We start from the raw sequence: 10456 nt of genomic DNA, 5'->3' as shown, positions 1-10456 counted from the left end.
AGTGATTCTCCTGCCTCAGCCTCCCGAATCGCTGGGATTACAGGCGCGCACCACCACACCCAGCTACCTTTTGTATTTTTCGTAGAGACAGAGTTTCACCATGTTGGCCAGGCTGGTCTCGAACTCCTAACCTCAGATGACCCGCCCTCCTCGGCCTCCCAAAGTGCTGGGATTACAGGTATGAGCCACCGCGCCCGGCCACCATGCATGTTTTAAACACATACCCATCAATGATAAGATCAGGGATGTGAATGGCTTGGAGGCATTTGCATAGTAGTGGAGGCACTAGGTGAGCAGACATAAAGAAGACAATGGCAGTTCTCGATATTCACCATCACGGCTTTGAAGTCCTGGTCAACCTGCCCCTGTCTGTCTCTGGCATTCATTGACACAGGCTTTCCCTGGCCTGGGATCCCATCCCAACACACACGACAGAAAACAGTGCAAAATAACACAGATGCTGAATTTACACAATGTACAACTCTGAACTGAGAAAGTGCAAGGAGACCACAGGAATGGAAGTGGGTAGGGGTGGGGAGGGCGGGCACCAGGCTGGCGTCCTGACAGCCACACCTGGGTGCAGGCCACGTGTCCTCATGGCCAAAGTGAGGACACACCTGGGTGCCTGGCCAAGGTGTCTCAGGCACTTAATAAATATTAAGGGTGACCAGAGACTCAGGCTCTCCCTCTGGGAAGTGGCATCATCTGGTGAATGAGTTTGGTCTCAGTGCCACCACGGATTCAGCCAGATCAGTTCCGACGCCATGAATCCCTTTTCCTGGTTTGAGGAAGGTACAAGCCCAGCTTGAAAGACACCGGGTGAGTCATGATTCGGGGGTGACAGGGCAAAGGCTAACTTGGCTGTTGAGCAAGGCTTGCATAGAAGAGGTAAACACGTTGACTCCTGAGTTTAAGGGTTCGGCTTAGAGACTGGTGGACGAGGCAGGGCCGGGGGTCCCGTTGGTGACATCTGCTATCGTGTGTTGAAAGCCACTTGCTTCTCTGGACCTGACGTCCCCTGCCCTTTCATTTTCCATGTTTGAGGATTGTGTCACGGTGGAGAGAAACTCAAAACTTCCAAATGGACGTGTCATCCTGGCATCCCTGGGCCTGTTTCTCTTCTCCTTCACAAGTAAAGAAAGAAACCAAAAATCCCAACCCAAGCCACTGCATGGACACTGTCCGAAGCCTGTTCTGCCTCCCAGATGAATAAATATATAAAACAAAGCTCTGGCAGGCAATGCTTTGGTCTTCTCTGTCTTTGACTGAAACGAGGCCGGCGAGGTCTCAGGAAGGGTTCTGGGCAAGGACAGACTCCAGGAAGATGTTCACGCCACGTCATCCTCCAGACTGACCATCTGTCTCTGCCAACAAATGGTAAACAGCGGAAACTATCAGTCCAGCATTCAGGAAACTCGGCCGGAGGCCACCTACTTCTCACCTCCTGGGCTCGGCAGCCTCCCACATCCTGATCCCTCAGCATGTTCCCCCAGGAGCCGCCAGAGGGAGACGGTGAGTACACGATTCACTCACTTCCCACCGCTCGCAGGGCAAAAGCCAAAGTCCTCCCTGGTGGCCCACGAGGCTCTGCACAACCAGCCTGGTCGCCTCCTGCCTTTTTACCCCTCTTTGCTCCAGCTACAACGGCCTCAAACCCAACAGGCACGGTCCAGCCTCAGGGCCTTCGCACAGGCTGTTCCTCTGGCTCAGAGAAGCCTACCTACCCTAAACCCCTTGTCTGAAGATCAAGGCGGGCATGGTGGCTCACGCCTGCAATCCCAGCATGTGGGGAGGCCAAGGCGGGTGGATCACTTGAGGTCAGGAGTTCGAGACCAGTCTGGGCAACATGGCAAAACCTCATCTCTACTAAAAATACAAAATTCCCTGGGCATAGTGTTGTAATCCCAGCTACTCAGGAGGCTGAGGCTGAGGCATGAAAATTGCTTGAACCCAGGAGGCAGAAGTTGTAGTGAGCCAAGATCGCAACACTGCACTCCAGCTTGGGTGACAAAGCAAGACCCTGTCTCAAAACACCACCACCACCACACACACAAAACACCTCCTCTCCCTTCCTCCCTCCCAGCCCTTTGGAAACCCTTCTTTGAGTTTTGTTTTGTTTTGTTAAGAGACAAAGTCTTGCTCTGTCACTCAGGCTGGAGTGCAGTGGTGCAATCACGACTCACTGCAGTCTTGACCTCCTGCTTTAGCCTCCCTAGTAGCTGTAACTATAGGCGCTTGTCTAGGCTAAATTTTTATTATTTTGCAGAGATGGGGTCTTGCTATGCTGCCCAGGCTGGTCATGAACTCTGAGCTCAGGTGATTCACCTGCTCAGCCTCCCCAAGTTCTGGGATCACATGTATGAACCACCGTGTCCGGCCTCTGAACTCCTTTTTTTTTGAAATGGAGTTTTGCTCTTGCCACCCGGGCTGCAGTGCAGTGGTGGGATCTCGGCTCACTGCAACCTCCGCCTCCCGGGTTCAAGCGATTTTTCTATCTCAGCTTCCCAAGTAGCTGGGATTACAGGTGCCCACTACCACGCCCAACTAATTTTTTGTATTTTTAGTAGAGACGGGGTTTCCTTATGCTGGGCAGGCTGATCTTGAACTCCTGACCTCAGGTGATCCACCACCTTGGCCTCCCAAAGTGCTGGGATTACAGGCGTGAACCACCGCGCCTGGCCTCTGAACTCCTTTTGACTTTCTTTGCTCTGTCACCATCTGATGGAACTCTATTTGCTGATCCAGCGTTCCTCTACATCACCGAGGCCATTGTCCACTGACATTCTGAACGAGCGCGCAGAAGCATTCACCTAATGCCGTCCTCGATCTGGAGGGCTGGGGAAGCCTCGGCCTGGTCCCTTGAGAATCCTATGCCTCCAGCTGGGAGGGGGCCGCCATGGGCTCTGGCCTTCTAGAGGGGGTCACTCACCGAGGGGTAGCTGTAGCCGTCCTGGTTGCGGCAAATGTGGACCTCATCCTCTGTGGTCTTCTGATAGACAGGGTTGTCAAAGTTGATGCTGTTGATGCTCTTCAGCCGCCAGTTCTTCCAGAGGAGGAAGGCCCCCAAGCAGAGGAAGACGAGGAGCACTGTAGGGAGAGGCACACTCTGTCACACAGCTCCGCTCAAGACAAGAGACCCAGCTCCATGGCTGGAGCGAAAACACGGGCATCGTACCATAACCTGGACTCTTGGTCTTTTATGTTTGTTTAGAGATAGTCTTGAGGGCTGGGCACAGTGGCTTACGCCTGTAATCCCAGCACTTTGGGAGGCCGAGGCGGGCAGATCATGAGGTCAGGAGTTCGAGACCAGCCTGGCCAACATGGTGAAACCCCGTCTCTACTAAAAATACAAAAATTAGCTGGGCATGGTGGCGGGTACCTGTAGTCCCAGCAATTCGGGAGACTGAGGCAGGAGAATTGCTTGAACCCGGGAGGCGGAGGTTGCAGTGAGCTGAGATTGCACCACTGTACTCCAGTCTGGTGACAGAACAAGACTCCGTCAAAAAAAAAAAAAAAGAGAGACAATGTCTTACTCTGTGCCTCAGGCTAGAGTGCAGTGGCATCATCATAGCTCACTGCAGCCTCAACCTCCTGGCCTCAAGCGATCCTCCCAACTCTGTTCTGAATAGCTGGGACTATAGACATGCACCACCATGTCCGGCTATTTTTTTTTTTTTTTGCGTTGGCAGTGGGGGCTCACGCCTGTAATCCCAGCACTTTGGGAGGCCGAGTTGGGTGGATCACGTGAGGTCGGGAGGATGAGACCAGCCTGGCCAATGAAGTGAAACCCCATCTCTACTAAAATTACAAAAACCAGCCAGGTGTGGTGGCGGGCACCTGTAATCCCAGCTACTCGGGAGGCTGAGGCAGGAGAACCGCTTGAACCCAAGAGGCGGAGGTTGCAGTGAGCTGAGGTTGAGCAACTGCACTCCAGCCTGGGCAACAAAGTGAGACTCCATCTCAAAAAAACAAAAAATAAACAGGCCGGGTGCGGTGGCTCACGCCTATAATCCCAGCACCTTGGGAGGCCGAGGCAGGTGGATCATGAGGTCAGGAGTTCAAGATCAGCCTGGTCAACATAGCGAAACCCCATCTCTACTAAAAACTACAAAAATTAGCCGGGCGTGGGGACGGGCGCCTATAGTCTCGGCTACTCGGGAGGCTGAGGCAGAAGAATTGCTTGAACCCGGGAGGTGGAGGTTGCAGTGAGCCAAGATCGTGTCACTGCACTCCAACCTGGGTGACAGGGCAAGACTCCATCTCAAAAAAAAAAAAAAAAACACCAAAAAAACACCAAAAAGAAAAAAACAAACAAACAGAAAATAGGCAAATCTATCCATAAGAATTTTATTTTATTTTATTTTTTTGAGACGGAGTCTTGCTCTGTCGCCAGGCTGGAGTGCAGTGGCGCAGTCTCAGTTCATTGCAACCTCGACCTCCCAGGTTCAAGCAATCCTCCTGCCTCAGCCCTTCAAGTAGCTGGGACCACAGGCAAGTGTCACCTGCCCAGCTAATTTTTGTATCTTTTGTAGAAACAGGGTTTCGCCATGTTGCCCAGGTTGGTCTCGAAGCCCTAAGCCCAAGCGATCCACCCACCTCAGCCTCCCAAAGTGCTGGGATTACAGGCATGAGCCACGGCACCCAGCCTCGTAAGTATAAGGAATATCTAACCTGAAGCCCACTGGGTGAGCCACACCCCAGAAGTAGCTGACTTCTTCCATATTTCTGTCCAGGATTAGCCACACACAAGGCTGTGACTTTTTAAGAAACAGGAACCGGGGTGCAGTGGCTTGTACCAGCTACTCGGGAGGCCGAGGTGGGAGGATCACTTGAGCCCAGACATTGAGGCTACAGCAAGGCATGATCGCGCCCCTCTAGTCTGGGTGACAGAGCAAGACTCTGTCTCTAAAACAAATTAAATTTCTTTTTTCTTAAAATTTAAGAAAAGAAGAAAAAAGAAATGTGATGTGAGTTAGGATGAGCATGAGTGAGGCAGCGAGAGTGCGCCTCTCCACACAGTTCCCTGCAAGAGAACCAGTTCCCCAGAACAGGACCCAGCTCCACGTCCTCCATCTGACCCCTTAGCTGTCTGATCTTGTCACTGTCAGCCCGAAGCCGGGAGAGGCTTTCGGGGTGATAAGGGACACTCAGTGGGGCTGTACCCTGCCCGGGAGAAAAGGTGAACAGGCCCAACCGGGCAGGCACGAGGTCACATTGCAGGAGGCTGTGACCCGGGGGATGCTAGGGGACTGGCCCGCGCTTACCAATGGGGAGGACGATGGACAGAGCCCCCACGCTCTTGGGTTTCTTCTCATTTCCTCTGCCAGCAACGTCGCCCAGAGCTGCAGGAGAGAAGCAAGAGTGAGGCCCGGGTCTAAAGGAAGACCACCAAGAAATGGAGCAGGCAGAGGACGGCAGTCACAGCCAGGAAAGTGCCCAGCACGTCTCCCTGGGCACTCGGAAAATTTCCCGAGTCTGCGAGATGCCACACGGGCTAACTTGTGAGTTATCAAAGTTGTGGGACTCAATTCCAGTTTAATAAGGTTTTTCTTTGGGAGGATAGAAATAGGGGTCTGGCTATGTTGCCCAGGCTGGTCTTGAACTCAAGTGATCCTCCTGTCTCAGCCTTCCAAAGTGTGGGGATTACAGGCATAAGGCACCAAGCCCAACCTAAGAAGGTTCTTGAGCCTCACACTGATGAGTCTTTAGGGCAGGGTCGCAGAGGCTTTCATTCCAGGAGGTTGACAAGGTCGAGGGTGAAATTTTTGTCAACTTATCTGCATTTTATTAAAATGAGCATATTTTGGTCCAGGCGTGGTGGCTCACGCCTGTAATCACAGCACTTTGGGAGGCTGAGGCGGGTGGATCACATAAGGTCAGGAGTTCAAGACCAGCCTGATCAACGTAGTGAAACCCTGCCTCTACTAAAAATACAAAATTAGGTGGGCGTGGTGGCGGGCACCTGTAATTCCAGCTACTCGGGAGGCTGAGGGAGGAGAATCACTTGAACCCGGGAGATGGAGTTGCAGTGAGCCAAGATCGCGTCATCACACTTCAACCTGGGAAACAGAGCGAGACTCCATCTCAAAAAAAAAAAAAAAAAAAAAAGCCAGGCCCAGTGGCTCAAACCTGTAATCCGAGCACTTTGGGAGGCTGAGGTGGGCAAGTTGCCTGAGGTCAGGAGTTCAAGACCAGCCTGGCCAACACGGTGAAACCTTGTTTCTACTAAAAATACAAAAATTAGCCAGGCATGGTGGTGGGCACCTGTAATCCCACCTACTCAGGAGGCTCAGGCAGGAGAATCACTTGAACCCAGGAGGCAGAGGTTGCGGTGAGCCGAGATCGTGCCACTGCACTCCAGCCTGGGCAATAGAGCAAGACTGCATCTCAAAAAAAAAGAAAAAGAAAAGAAAAACAATGAGTGTATTTTGAAGGAGACAGGGGAGCCACCTTCAGACCCCACAGTGCCCAGCATGCTCAGTCCCGAGGTTGAATGGCACGGAGGCTGATTGTCCTGCATCAACTGTCCCAGGAATTATGGGATGGGGATAACCTCGGTACAGAACCATGCAAGTGGACCTGGGCCATTCAACATAAAGGCCCCGGGCAAGTCAACATTTCAAGTCCACTAGAGCTAGGCACGGTGACTCACGCCCGTAATCGCAGCACATTAGGAGACCATGGCAGGAGGATCACCTGAGGCCAGGAATTTGAGACCAGTCTGGGCAACATAGCCAGAACCCCCTCCTCTCTACACGAATGAATGAATGAATGAATGAATGAATGGCTTCTTTGCCAAATTTGAGGAGTTCTGGATGGGCTGGTCTGGAATTCTAGCAGTGCCCCACCTCCCCCAAGAAAGAAGGTTTCCTGGCCTCTCCCAGGCAGTTTCCATTTTATCCTGCTTGTAACTGAACAAAGGTTTCAGCTACTCTGGGGGAAAAAAAAAAAAAGAATGGTCTGAAATTTGCTGATGTGCCCTTTTTTTTTGTTTGCTAGAAGTCTAGGAGCACCATTTCCCAGCAGCTCAAAGCAGGTTGGGCGCCCTCTGGTGGACAAATGAATGACGTCCTGACCCATACCTGGGTCTCATCACATCCAGGGAGGACAGTGAGGCCAGGTCTTACAGAATGAAGACAGCCAGACCCTCACCCCAGTCCCCAAACTAAAGGAGGAGCCAAAAAGCTTAGGAATCCGATAATATTCCTTTTTTTGGGGGGCGGGGCGGGGACAGAGTATCACTCTTGTCCCCCAGGATTGGAGTGCAATGGCACAATCTCAGCTCACTGCAACCTCCGCCTCCTGGATTCAAGTGATTTTCATGCTTCAGCCTCCCAAGTAGCTGGGATTACAGGTGTGCGCCACCACACCTGGCTAATTTTTGTGTTTTTAGTAGAGACGGGGTTTCACCATGTTGGCCAGGCTGGTCTCAAACTCCTGACCTCAGGTGATCCGCCCGCCTCAGCCTCCCAAAGTGCTGGTATTACACGTGTGAGCCACTGTGCCCTGCCCAGGAATCTAATAATATTCTAATGCATTATTTTTATTTTTAGAGATGGGAGTCTTGCTATGTTGCCCGGGCAACATGCTAAGAACTCATTTCTACCAAAAATACCCCACCACCACCACCAAAAAAAAAAAAATTAGCTGGGTATGGGGCACCTGCCTATAATCCCAGCTACTCAGGAGACTGAGGTGGGAGGATCACTTGAGCCCAGGAGGTCAAGGCTGCAGGTTCGTGCCACTGCACTCTATCCTGGGTGACAGAGTGAGACTCTCTCTCTGAATAAAATAAAATCAAAAATGTAATCGTTGAAATAAGAGACTCAGTGGATGGATTAGACACGAGAAGAAAGAATTAATCGGTTAGATGATTCTCTGCAAAAAGTAAGTCAGCGTGTTAGAGAGACATGAGGATAGATGATAGGGTAGAAGTTGGTGGACTTGGCGGGGACAGGGAGATCAGAATGAGGTCTAAAATATGTCTTAGTGAAATCCCTGGAGGACGTATTAAAATATTAGAAAGTGAGAGAAATAGAAGTTCCTTGTTTTGTTTTGTTTGTTTGTTTCTTTGTTTTTGTTTTGAGACAGAGTCTCGTTCTATAGCCCAGGCTAGAGTGCAGTGGAATGATCTCGGCTTACTGCAAGCTCTGCCTCCTGGGTTCACGCCATTCTGCTGCCTCATCCTCTCAAGTAGCTGGGACTACAGGCACCCACTACCATGCCCAGCTAATTGTACTTTTAGTAGAGATGGGTTTTCACCATGTTAGCCAGGATGGTGTCAATCTCCTGACCTCCTGATCCGCCTGCCTCAGGCTCCCAAAGTGCTGGAATTACAGGCGTGCAACACCGCACCCAGCCCAAAAGCTTTGGTTTTTACAGATATTAAACATGATTTTTAAGACAAAAAACAATCTTAACAATAACTTAGGAGAATAAGAGAAACATTTTTCCAAAAATGAGAAACCATTGTGATTATTTTTTCTTATTGGAATGTTGAATAGTATAGTCTGCTTCATTAATCATCAAGCATGCTATGGATTTTCCATTTTTATATGATCTGTATCTCAGTTAACGTAATACTGGTAATTTTTGTACTGTATGAAAAATATAGGCCAAAATCATAGACCTTGAATAGAAGCTGGGTCATGAAGATAGCTCTGGAGAAACACATAGATACACAAAAACTGAAAAACACACATATAAAGTATACACACATATATTTTTTAAAGTTTTAAAGCTTTTAAGGGAAAAGCCAGCCCCTCACCTCTCCCAGAGTGGGTGGCCTCTGCCCCGTCTTAGACTGGGTGGGGACAGCAGTTGCATGGGCAGCTTTCCTTGTGAGCCACAGGGCCCTCTGGCCATGCTACTGTCTGGCCACACCCCCTTTCCCTTTCATCTTTCTCATTGACCAATGGGCTTGGAGCATTAAGGCCACACCCCTATTCTGCATTCTACTGGGGCCCTGGTTACGCCTCCTCTGGCTCAGTCACACAGCAACCTGGTCGGTGACTGGAGGTGTTGATCAGTGCTCGCTGGGATTTTGCTGAGGTGGCCCCAACCCCGCCTCCCTCCCCACCCTGCGATGGCAGGAGAAACTCGAGAGAGCAAATTGGCAGCAGCCAAGAAAAAGGTAAAAACACACTAGGTCATGGCCCCCCAACCCAGTCACAGATCCCCTCCAATGACGACTCCTGCCAGAGTCCATACCACTTCTGAGGCACACCAGACTGGGTCCCCCACCCCAGTGCCTCTGGGCTACCCCCACCAAAGTTTTGTCAGTCAGCCCCACCCCTTCAGCAAGCAGCCCTGTCCCTGCCCTCGGCAGTCACCCCAGGGTAACTTTGGGCGGGTGACTCCTGGGGCTCCCCACTCCATTCATGGGCCCTCATCTCCTGTCGCCCCAAGTTTGACCTCCCTTGGCTCTTTGGGCTCACGTCTCCAAGAACCTGGGTTCCCCCAGCCCCAGGCCCCACCCTTGCCAGTCATCCCTGGGTGACTTTGGGACTACGGGACTTTGGGATGCTGCTGTCTCCTGGGGCTCCCTGCTGCAGACTCTGCCCTCCACTCCTGCTACCTCAAGGTCGCCCTCCCTGGGCTCTTTGCACTGGCATCTCCAAGGACCTGGGTCCCAACCCTGTTTTTCCCTCCCCCATTGTGGAGCAGTGACTCAGACACGCTACTGATGTGGTCCCTCCCCCCGACCTGGAGGAGTGGAATGTAGTGATGTCACAATCCACCTAGGAACTGTCATTACTGGAAGACCGGCCTTTGATCTTATGACCCAGTCCCCTAAGCGTTCTCACCCCATTTCTGGTTCCTCTGGTCACAGCGCAAATTTCCACCTAGGAGGAAGAGGTTCCAGGCTGCCTCACTCCCTTAACATCGACATTGACAGGGGGAAAAGCCTACACTTCCCCCGTGAGCGCAAAACATTGACAGTATCTCTGGGTGGCAATGGGAGAATGGGTTTGGTTTTGTTTTCTCCCAGGTTTCTACTTTCCAGAGAGATTTTAACATTTTTTTCTGAGTTCTCCACCTCATATTCTAATTCTCCATGGTTCTGGGACCAGACTGCCCTTCAGTCAGTATTCTCTGAAGTGAGATTTGCTCATCTTCTGAGGAATAGATCTTGGGGAACTGAATTTGACAGCTTGAATCTTCCTCATATTATCTCAACCTGCGGTACTTTGAGTGCCACGGGATAAATATGGGACATCTTTCTGAAGCGTCAGGTTCCCTTGATTCTCTTGGGATCAAGAGAAAAAACATTAATGTACTTAGGGATGACAGTCACATAGGTTTCTAAGAGTATACCAGACTTCTCTCTGAAATGAGGTTTGGGTTGTCCTCTTTCTGATAAATTCCCAGATTTCACAGAAAGGCTGCCTTCTGCCACGAGGACACATTGATATAAAAGTTTGAGAGGTACGGGTGCACTTCCTGACACTAACAG

The sequence above is a fragment of the Chlorocebus sabaeus genome, chromosome 9 (genome assembly GCF_047675955.1).
Source record: "Chlorocebus sabaeus isolate Y175 chromosome 9, mChlSab1.0.hap1, whole genome shotgun sequence".
NCBI lineage: Eukaryota > Metazoa > Chordata > Mammalia > Primates > Cercopithecidae > Chlorocebus > Chlorocebus sabaeus.
This window is presented reverse-complemented; position numbering follows the sequence as displayed.